Genomic DNA, 11026 nt, shown 5'->3' on the forward strand with positions numbered 1-11026 from the left:
GTGCCTCCACCTCTGACTGGGCCTCAGGGAGGCCCCCCTTCCAGTACGAGGGCGATCGCGGGGCTCTCCTCAGCGTTTGAGCAGAGGACTTCCAGGAAGTCTAGCCAGTCCCGCCCCAGGATCACCAGGTAGGCGGGTCTAGGAGCCAGACCGACCACCATCGGCCGCCTGACCCCATCCACAATCCACAGCCAGCTGGACTTGGGCACTGGGGTAGGGTCGTATGGCACCATGAATGCACTGTAACTGGATTGTGCCTAGGCTTGGGTCGGCCTGGAGGCCTAGGCTTTGACGCATTAAGGTCTGGCCGCAGCCTGAATCAATTAGGGAGAAGGCTGGGCGATCCCCGACAACCACTGGCACCGTAATCTTGGCAGCCTGTGGTCATCAGGCGTGGGCTTCTCCCGTGCAGACCTGGTCGAAGCTGCAATCCATCTCAGTGCAGTCCCGCTGTAAATGTCCATATTTCCCGCAGGGAAAGCAGGATTTGAGCTCCGAGCCCCAGGCTGTGCGGGTGCTCCCGCTAGGCCCCTGGTGGGGCTTCGGTCGGTCCCTTTGATACCTGGCCGAGGCTTGTTGAACCAGGACCTTGGCAGGTCTGGGTCGGGGCTCCTGGCCCCGTGAAGGATTTCGCAGTTCAGGCCGGGTGGCCCTCTTTTTCTCTGGGTTAGGGCTCTCTGGTCCAGGTGGAGCAACCCACATAGTGGGTCACACCGGGGCTTCGGCAGCGAGGAAATCCTCCGTCAGGGTGATGGCAGTGGCTGGCCTTGCCGGCCGGGGGCGGAGGACCCAGGCCCAGGCCTGGCTCCAGGCAGCAGCAAAGCAAGCGCGTGCTTGGGGTGGCACAATTCCGGGGTGGCTTCCGAAAGCCATGCGGGGTTTGGCAGTCCTCCGGCCGTGCGCGGGGTTCGGGGGTGTGGGGGTGTGGCAGTCCTCCGGCCATGCGCGGGGTTTGGGGGTTTGGGGGTTTGGCAGTCCTCCGGCCATGCGCGGGGTTCGGGGGTTTGGGGGTGTAGCAGTCCTCCGGCCATGCGCGGGGTTTGGGGGTGTAGCAGTCCTCAGGCCATGTGCGAGGTTTGGGGGTGTGGCAGTCCTCAGGCCAGGCGGAGGGTTTGGGGGTGCAGCAGTCCTCCGGCCATGCGCAGGGTTTGGGGGTGTGGCAGTCCTCAGGCCATGCGCAGGGTTTGGGGGTTTGGGGGTGTGGCAGTCCTCCGGCCACGCGCAGGGTTTGGGGGTGTGGCAGTCCTCAGGCCATGCACGGGGTTTGGGGGTTTGGTGGTGTGGCAGTCCTCCGGCCATGCGCGGGGTTCGGGGGTTTGGGGGGTGGCAGTCCTCAGGCCATGCACGGGGTTCGGGGGTTTGGGGGTGTAGCAGTCCTCAGGCCATGTGCGAGGTTTGGGGGTGTGGCAGTCCTCAGGCCAGGCGAGGGTTTGGGGGTGCAGCAGTCCTCCGGCCATGCGCAGGGTTTGGGGGTGTGGCAGTCCTCAGGCCATGCGCAGGGTTTGGGGGTTTGGGGGTGTGGCAGTCCTCCGGCCACGCGCAGGGTTTGGGGGTGTGGCAGTCCTCAGGCCATGCACGGGGTTTGGGGGTTTGGTGGTGTGGCAGTCCTCCGGCCATGCGCGGGGTTTGGGGGTTTGGGGGTGTGGCAGTCCTCAGGCCATGCGCGGGGTTTGGGGGGTTCGGGGGTTGGAGGTTTGAGGGTTTGGGGGGTTTGGGGAGTTGGAGGGTTGGGGGGGTTCGGGGTTTGGGGGGTTTGGGTTTTTTTTTGGTGCTTGGGCAGTTGCGCTCTCGGAGCAGCAAATTTTTTGCTTGGGACAGCAAAACCTAGAGCCGGCCCGGCCCAGGCCCTCCCTCGCAACGGGAGGATGTGGACAAATTGCTCCAGAATAATTTGTTCAGTGAGCTTGTCCAGGGTTCGCCTTTTGGGCTGTAGCCACTGCTTGCCTGTCTCCCTCAGCTCCTGTGCTACCATCCGGGGTTGGGCACCCGTCGGGTAAACCAGACTCTGGAACCACTGCTGGAAGGTCTCTGGGCTAACATCCAAGGCATCTAAGATCACCACCTTTACCCAGGTGTAGTCCCATGCCTCCGCTGCAGACAGGCCTCGATACACTGTTTGGGTGGTCCCGGTCAGATACGGGACCAAGAGGGTAGCCCACTGGACTTGGGCCCACCCTGTGACTAACGCCACCCTTTCAAACATCACAAGGAAGGCCTCTGCGTCATCGTTGGGGCCCATCTTGGTCATCCAGATTGGAGGGGCTACACGGGGTGGTCCGGTGGCACCCCCAGGCTGGGGCTCTGCAGGACGGGGCAGCAGAGTCGTCAACTGCTGCAGGCACTGTTGCTGGTGGTCCCGGTTCTGGCGTCCCAGCCCCAAAATCAGCTGTTGTGTTCCAAGCTGCTGGACCAGCTGCTGCTGCTGCTGGAGCGGGGCCGCCTGCTACGGTTGTTGGCGGCTTTTGGCCCAGAACTTAACAAGCTTGTCCATGTCCGTGGCCACCTGGGCACGCTCCTCCTCAGATCCCTTCTCACAGGGATCGGGGAACCGCTGCCCACATTCTCCACCATGTGTACGCTGATCCATGCCAAGTATCGGCTGGTCAGGCCAGTCTCCAAGTCCGCCGCTGGTTGCTACAGTTTCCCTGGCAGGAGCTGGGCCAGAGGCGTCTGGCCTCTTCAGCGGCTGCCTCCTGAGTGAGTTCTGGGGTTGGGCTCTTATACTTCTTGTCCAGCCTCTGACCCGCTGGAGATACAAGAACGAAGTGAAGTGAGAGCCCTGCTGTGATATTGTGAACTTTGTTTTATTGTATAATTGTGAGAGTGTATTTGTGTTTTAAGACTTGAAGAGTATCAGTAGCGACTAACAACGGACATATTTAATGAGACACCAGAGATATCCATCAAACCGCTACCTACACAACAATATAAAATACTGGTACTGCTTTTGCCAGGCTTAACACGTAATGTTTATGACTTTCTAACACTGTGTAACATAGATTTTTGCTCTCCCAATACTGTTTTCCCTCACCAAAAATAAAAGATGCCCCCGAAGAAGCCTTCAGGAGCTCAGTATAGGAAGCAGAAAGCTCAATTGCAAAATAGTTTGCAGCAAGGGGCAAATCTGATGGGAAAATATCTGAAACAGAACAACATAGACCAGGCTTTAGGCAGTAGCGATCATCCCAGTGCAGAAGAAATTGAGAAGCGAAGTGTAAATGACGAAAGTCCTATTACTAAGGAATTAGCAGATTTACCTGAAGATAAGGAATGGAAATGTGAGGAAAGTGATGGAGAATTGTCCAGTTTTCCTGGCGGCGTGAAGGAGAGGGCTGATAAATAAGAATGTGACTCACATGGAAAGGAGAGAAACGATAAAGAAGAATCAGCCTCGCATGATGACAGGAACAGCAGTGAGAAAAATTGCACACCGTAACTCGATACATCAGATACTGCTCTATGGCCGGCACTCCTAAACTCTGCCCATATTTGATCGTACAATTTTGAACGGGCCGGGCAAAATTGAGGATATGACGTTTCCAGCAAATGAGCAGAATCGACACTTCTCAATGTCACACTGCAAAAGAGTGCTCAAGAATGGTGAGAAACTGAATTGGCACTGGCTAGTTTACTCAAAATCAACTGACAAAGTGTTCTGGTTTTCTTGCAAAATATTTCATAAGAATGCCAAATTGTTTGCTTGCACTTTCCGGGTATACTTAGCTGATGCTCTGAAGCAACATAAAAAGTCACCCGGGCATTTCATGGCCTACTCCAAATGGATAGAGGTTGAGTCTGTTACCCACACACTCTAGGGCACCCCACCTTTACCTTTCCATGGGCTCAAGGCATAACCCAGTTAATTTAGGCACCAACCTTACCCGCTTCCTAGGGCTCCAGGACACCCATACCCAATTCCTAGGGCTCAGGGCGTAATCTTCTGTGGGTTTGAGAGGCCTTTTACTAGTGAAAGAACCTTACACAGTAATATCCTTAACTTCTATTTATTAACAGTTACCTAAGCAGAACACACACACTAAGCATACAATGCTCACCACCTCCATAATCAGACGAATTTTTCCTGTGGCCAGCCAGGATCAGGTCGTCCAGGGACTCCAGCTTCTGCACGATATAGTTGGCAGGGTGTTGAGGTCTGACAGCTCTGATCTTGGGCTGCGCCCTGGAGTTGGTTCCCAAGAAATTCCTGTTGGACCCCAGTTATTATAGTGAAACTTGAGTCCTGCTTAGCTCTACCGTCCCCAACCATTGTAAACTAAAGTCCTGCAAAGCGGCATTTTCCACCCATCCTAGCCCATTACGAAACCACTCTTTACCCAATCAGAGCCCACCACCTGAGCTGATTTAAATCTTGCAAAGTTAGTGATGCAACAGGCAGAAATGATCAAAGAACCAGACAGAGACCAGACAGATAAATAATAGAGAAGCAGGGCCCATGAAGGCAAAACGATAAAGAAGTATAGATTTCACAATCACATCTGTTAGGTGATTCCTTGCCAGGCAGAATGCTGTCAAACAAAGATTTCCCTAAACATCTTACGATCTGTTTCTTTCTCTGGTGATGCTGGGCACTATTAGGACAGGTTTCAGAGTAGCAGCCGTGTTAGTCTGTATTCGCAAAAAGAAAAGGAGGACTTGTGGCACCCTAGAGACTAACCAATTTATTAGAGCATAAGCTTTCGTGAGGCTATTAGGACAGGCGCCTGCTTAGCAGCCTGATATGTCATAGTTTTAATGTAATTTAGAGGGAATGTGAGGCTGTAACTTCCTGCTTCTTAGCTCATGGCTGCTGCTGTCCTAATGTGGCTGCAGAAAAAGCCCTCAGGCCTGGCAGAGACCGGGCTCACGCTGAATAAATGCATTACACGCAGAAGACCAGCGCATTATTAAAGTAGAAACCCAGATTTGGGAAATGTGCTCAAGCATCTGATTTCAGTTACCCTCTTCCTTGCAAAGAATAATTTGGCTTTCTGGGGCTCATCAGATAAGTTGTCCACTGAACATACTGGTAATTTCCTTGGTTTGGCAGAGCTCCTTGGAAAATATGACAATGTCACGCGTGAGCAACTATGTCGAGTAGTTCGTAAAGAAGCGAAGGACCATTACTGCAGCAAAACAATTCCAAACAAACTGATTGACCTTATGGCAAGAAAGGTGCTTGATGACATGTTGATGTGGCTCGGCAAAGTACTACGCTGTAATAATGCACTGCATTCCCGACATTAGTCACGGGGAAAAGATGCCATTTACAGTAAGATCTGTTGACGACGAGGATGACTGTATCCAAGTAAAGGAACACTTTATCTGCTTCGGGTCTGTGGAAACTCTACTGGAAAAGGCCTAACAGAATTGTTTATGAACGTTTTAAATGAGAATAAAATAAAACTTCAGGACTGCCGCAGCCAAGGCTACGACAATGGCACAAACATGAAGGGAAGAAACAGTGACGTCCTAGCAAGGATTCTTGTACTGAATCCAAGAGCTTTCTTCATGCCTTGTGGCTGCCGTTCCCTCAACTGGTTGTGTCAGATGCAGCATCATCTTTTTTTGAGTCAGTATCTCTCTTCGCAGTACTGCAAAGTATATACGTCCTGTTTTCAGCATCAACTATCAGGTGGAAGAGCCTCACGGCCAATGTTACAAATCTGACTGTGAAGCTGGTAAGTGACACTCTCTGGGAGAGCTGCATTGACAGCATAAGGTCAGTGAGGCACCAAGAGACTGAGGTTTACGACGCTCTGATGGAATTGGTGTAGTCGAGTAAAGCCAAGGCCAGAATCTAACACAAAGCGCAAAACCTGGCAAACCAGATCACTGACTTCAAATGTCTGGTGTCAATTGTGGTTTGGCCCAATATCCTGTTCCAAGTAAACATTGTAAGCCAGGCATTACAAACGCAGTCAATGGACATTGCGACTGCTACTACTGTGATGAGACGCTGTCTTGATTTCGCTGTGGCCAACAGGGCAACGTATTTGAAGATGCCATCACTGCTGCCAAAGAAATGGTGGAAAACATAGGAGTTGAGCCTGTCTTCAAGGGAACTAGTATTCACCAGTTGCATCTGAAGAAGTGGGGTTTTTACCCACGAAAGCTTATGCTCAAATAAATCTGTTAGTCTTTAAGGTGCCACCGGACTCCTTGTAGTATTCCACCAGAAGAAGAGACAGTTTGGTTACCAAGCAGAGATGAGGTGATGGGAAGCTCAGAAGAAAAATTCAAGAGGGAGGTTTTTTTGCTTGCTCGTTGACACTGCTCGAGTGTCCATTGAAGAAAGGTTTGGACAAATGAAGCACCACGAAAAGACTTGGGGCTTTTGAATGACCTTAGTAAGCTGCCGGTGGACAGGAAAATGCTCAGACAATTGTACGGACCTTCACCAGATGCTGACACATGGGGAATCTTCAGACATCTATGATAAGATCTCTATGTCGAATTGGACAATATCCGTCACATTTTGCCACATGGGAAGCACTCTGCACTCTGAATTCTCCAGTTCATGCATGATGCAAAGCTGAAGGGCACTTTTCCTTATGTGTGGATAGCTTTGAGGAGTCTGCTCATGCTGCCAGTCACAGTTGCGAGTGGTGAGCGCAGCTGTTCAAAGTTTTGGCTCATTAAAACATATATTTGATCAACAATGGCCAATGAGAGATTGACATTGCTTGTTCTTTTATCGCTTGAAAATGCCATTGGCCAGTCTTTGGATCTCTCTGATGCTGTGCTCCAGTTCGCGAGGGCAAAGGCGAGAAAAGCCACCCCTGGCACAAAAGGACGAGGGTTACCATTCTAAGGCTGTCACCTACAGTAACACTGTTTAACACCAGCCCACCATATGTCGAGGCACAGGTCAATGTCTTGATGTTAGGACATTTCAGTTATTCTTAAAATTAAAATGTTTCTATAAGCTTAAAGGAAAAAAATGTTTTTGATTGCTTATATATGGCATGATTAAATGCAGATTTACAGATCCTAGTGTGCAAATTTATCATCTTATATGACAGGGATAAATTACCATGCAAATCGTGCATCAAAGTCATGAAATGGGCTAAGAAAGCAATTTTCCACTTTATGCATCCGATGAAGTGAGCTGTAGCTCACGAAAGCTTATGCTCAAATAAACTGGTTAGTCTCTAAGGTGCCACAAGTACTCCTTTTCTTTTTGCAAATACAGACTAACATGGCTGCTACTCTGAAACCAATAAAAAATAAGATATTCAAAAGTTTAACAAACGGAGGGGAGCACCAGTGGCTCAGCTGGGGCTATTCCAGAGTGTAGACAAGGTTAAGCCACTTACGCTCACCTTGCCAAAGAGAAGACATGGCAGCGGGGGAGGAGGGACAGCAGAGGAGGGGCCGGGGGCTAGCCTCCCTGGCCTGGAGCTCAACAGCTGGGCAGGACGGTCCCATGGGCCGGATGTGGCCCATGGGCCGTAGTTTGCCCACCTCTGGTCTAAAGCCTGGAAAAGAGGGTGTGTCTGTACTCTTGACAGATGAGCTCCCTGGGGCAGGGGACCGAGTCTAGGACTTGGGACAACTCAGGTTCAATGCCCTGCTCACCCACACACTTTTTCTTTGACCTTGGGCAAGTACCTCGCCTCTCCATGCCTCAGTTCTCCATCTGTAACATGGGAATAATAGCTTCAGGAAAGCAGACTTCACTCCCTCAGGGAGCGGATGGGTAGGATCCCCTGGGGGACTAACATGAAGGGGAAAGGAGTCCAGGAGAGCTGGCTGTATTTCAAGGAATCCCTGTTGAGGTTACAGGGACAAACCATCCCGATGAGTCGAAAGAATAGTAAATATGGCAGGCGACCAGCTTGGCTTAATGGTGAAATCCTAGCGGATCTTAAACATAAAAAAGAAGCTTACAAGAAGTGGAAGGTTGGACATATGACCAGGGAAGAGTATAAAAATATTGCTCGGGCATGTAGGAATGAAATCAGGAGTGCCAAATCGCACCTGGAGCTGCAGCTAGCAAGAGATGTCAAGAGTAACAAGAAGGGTTTCTTCAGGTATGTTGGCAACAAGAAGAAAGCCAAGGAAAGTGTGGGCCCCTTACTGAATGAGGGAGGCAACCTAGTGACAGAGGATGTGGAAAAAGCTAATGTGCTCAATGCTTTTTTTGCCTCTGTCTTCACTAACAAGGACAGCTCCCAGACTGCTGCGCTGGGCATCGCAACATGGGGAGTAGATGGCCAGCCCTCTGTGGAGAAAGAGGTGGTTAGGGACTATTTAGAAAAGCTGGACGTGCACAAGTCCATGGGGCCGGACGAGTTGCATCCGAGAGTGCTAAAGGAATTGGCGGCTGTGATTGCAGAGCCATTGGCCATTATCTTTGAAAACTCGTGGCGAACGGGGGAAGTCCCAGATGACTGGAAAAAGGCTAATGTAGTGCCAATCTTTAAAAAAGGGAAGAAGGAGGATCCTGGGAACTACAGGCCAGTCAGCCTCACCTCAGTCCCCAGAAAAATCATGGAGCAGGTCCTCAAGGAATCAATCCTGAAGCACTTACACGAGAGAAAAGTGATCAGGAACAGTCAGCATGGATTCACCAAGGGAAGGTCATGCCTGACTAATCTAATCGCCTTCTATGATGAGATTACTGGTTCTGTGGATGAAGGGAAAGCAGTGGAGGTATTGTTTCTTGACTTTAGCAAAGCTTTTGACACGGTCTCCCACAGTATTCTTGTCAGCAAGTTAAAGAAGTATGGGCTGGATGAATGTACTATAAGGTGGGTAGAAAGTTGGCTAGATTGTCGGGCTCAACGGGTAGTGATCGATGGCTCCATGTCTAGTTGGCACCTGGTATCAAGTGGAGTGCCCCAGGGGTCGGTCCTGGGGCCGGTTTTGTTCAATATCTTCATAAATGATCTGGAGGATGGTGTGGATTGCACTCTCAGCAAATTTGCGGATGATACTAAACTAGGAGGAGTGGTAGATACGCTGGAGGGCGGGGATAGGATACAGAGGGACCTAGACAAATTGGAGGATTGGGCCAAAAGAAACCTGATGAGGTTCAATAAGGATAAGTGCAGGGTCCTGCACTTAGGACGGAAGAACCCAATGCACAGCTACAGACTAGGGACCAAATGGCTAGGCAGCAGTTCTGCGGAAAAGGACCTAGGGGTTACAGTGGACAAGAATCTGGATATGAGTCAGCAGTGTGCCCTTGTTGCCAAGAAGGCCAATGGCATTTTGGGATGTATAAGTAGGGGCATAGCGAGCAGATCAAAGGACGTGATCGTTCCCCTCTATTTGACATTGGTGAGGCCTCATCTGGAGTACTGTGTCCAGTTTTGGGCCCCACACTACAAGAAGGATGTGGATAAATTGGAGAGAGTCCAGCGAAGGGCAACAAAAATGATTAGGGGTCTGGAACACATGACTTATGAGGAGAGGCTGAGGGAACTGGGATTGTTTAGTCTGCAGAAGAGAAGAATGAGGGGGGATTTGATAGCTGCTTTCAGCTACCTGAGAGGTGGTTCCAGAGAGGATGGTTCTAGACTATTCTCAGTGGTAGAAGATGACAGGACAAGGAGTAATGGTCTCAAGTTGCAGTGGGGGAGGTTTAGGTTGGATATTAGGAAAAACTTTTTCACTAGGAGGGTGGTGAAACACTGGAATGCGTTGCCTAGGGAGGTGGTGGAATCTCCTTCCTTGGAATTTTTTAAGGTCAGGCTTGACAAAGCCCTGGCTGGGATGATTTGATTGGGGATTGGTCCTGCTTTGAGCAGGGGGTTGGACTAGATGACCTCCTGAGGTCCCTTCCAACCCTGATATTCTATGATTCTATGATTCTAAGTCCCCAGGCAAGGTTGAGCAATTCCCTGGGGTGGCCTTATGCAGGTGAGTCATTGCATTGTAGCTCCCTTGCTGGACAATGGCTGTTGATGGTTGTTCAACACCCTCCTGGGCATTGTTTACTTTCCTTGCTGTTGTCTCTGTGGAACTAACATGTGGCCGATTCTCCAATTTACAGCATATTTTAGTGACAACCATACAACACAATCTCATAACTTCATGTGCATTAATGATATACATATTTAGATACAACAGTGACTTTCAGCAGATCATAACCTTTCTCCTGATACCTCACGTCTTGCTTTATATCCAATATCACAATTATATATAAATAAGGAATATGGGGGTTACAGGGTGCTCCCCCAAGGTATAGAATATCACACTGACCACGTGGATCTGTGCAGAACTGGGGTCTAGGGTATGTTTGATCATCTTCAAGTGTGGCTTTACTCTCACAAGGTAAGTATACTGTCACCTTCTAACTCAGCAGATCTGCCTGGTTCATGTTCAGAAACATCTGCACACACAGGAGGTACAAGTGTAAGGGTTCACTACTTTTTGACCTGTGAGCCCTGCAGCCAGCTCAGCTCCAGCAGAGGGAGCTAGAGGCTATTCTGGTTCATGCATCACCAACACTGAACAGAGGTCCAGCGGCAAGGCTGAATTCGAAATGAGGACTCGAGTAACCTTGCTGGGCTTGGTGCGGTTGCACAGCCGGAATGCAAGATGGAATGGGGTCTGGAGAAGTTTTCTGAGCATTTCCATTCTCCTGGTATTGTGGAGGGCTGGTGGAGTGGATTTTCTGCCCACAGGCTGCTTTTATGTCCTGATTTTATAGTTACAGTCCCAATATATTCAGGGCTTTTTCTTATATAGGCACATATTACCCACACCCCTTTTCCAATTGTTCACACTTGTATCTGGTCACTGTGACGGTGCCCGCCATAAGGCTTTATGGAAATATACTTATGAATGTATATATGACATAACTAGAATGTGATTTATGCTACATATGCCATGTAACATATCTCTGTAAAGGTTATGATCTACTGAATCTATTAATCCTATTTGTATGCATGTATCACTCTATTTTGTATCTGGACTTTGCATAGGAGAGAGGAGGGGGTCTCCAGCCACAAGAGCAAGTCTATTTAAACCCCTGGGAGACCTCTCCATTTTGTCTTCAGCTGGCTAAAGAGAGAGC

Source organism: Natator depressus, chromosome 15, assembly GCF_965152275.1.
Source record: "Natator depressus isolate rNatDep1 chromosome 15, rNatDep2.hap1, whole genome shotgun sequence".
Classification (NCBI taxonomy): Eukaryota; Metazoa; Chordata; order Testudines; family Cheloniidae; genus Natator; species Natator depressus.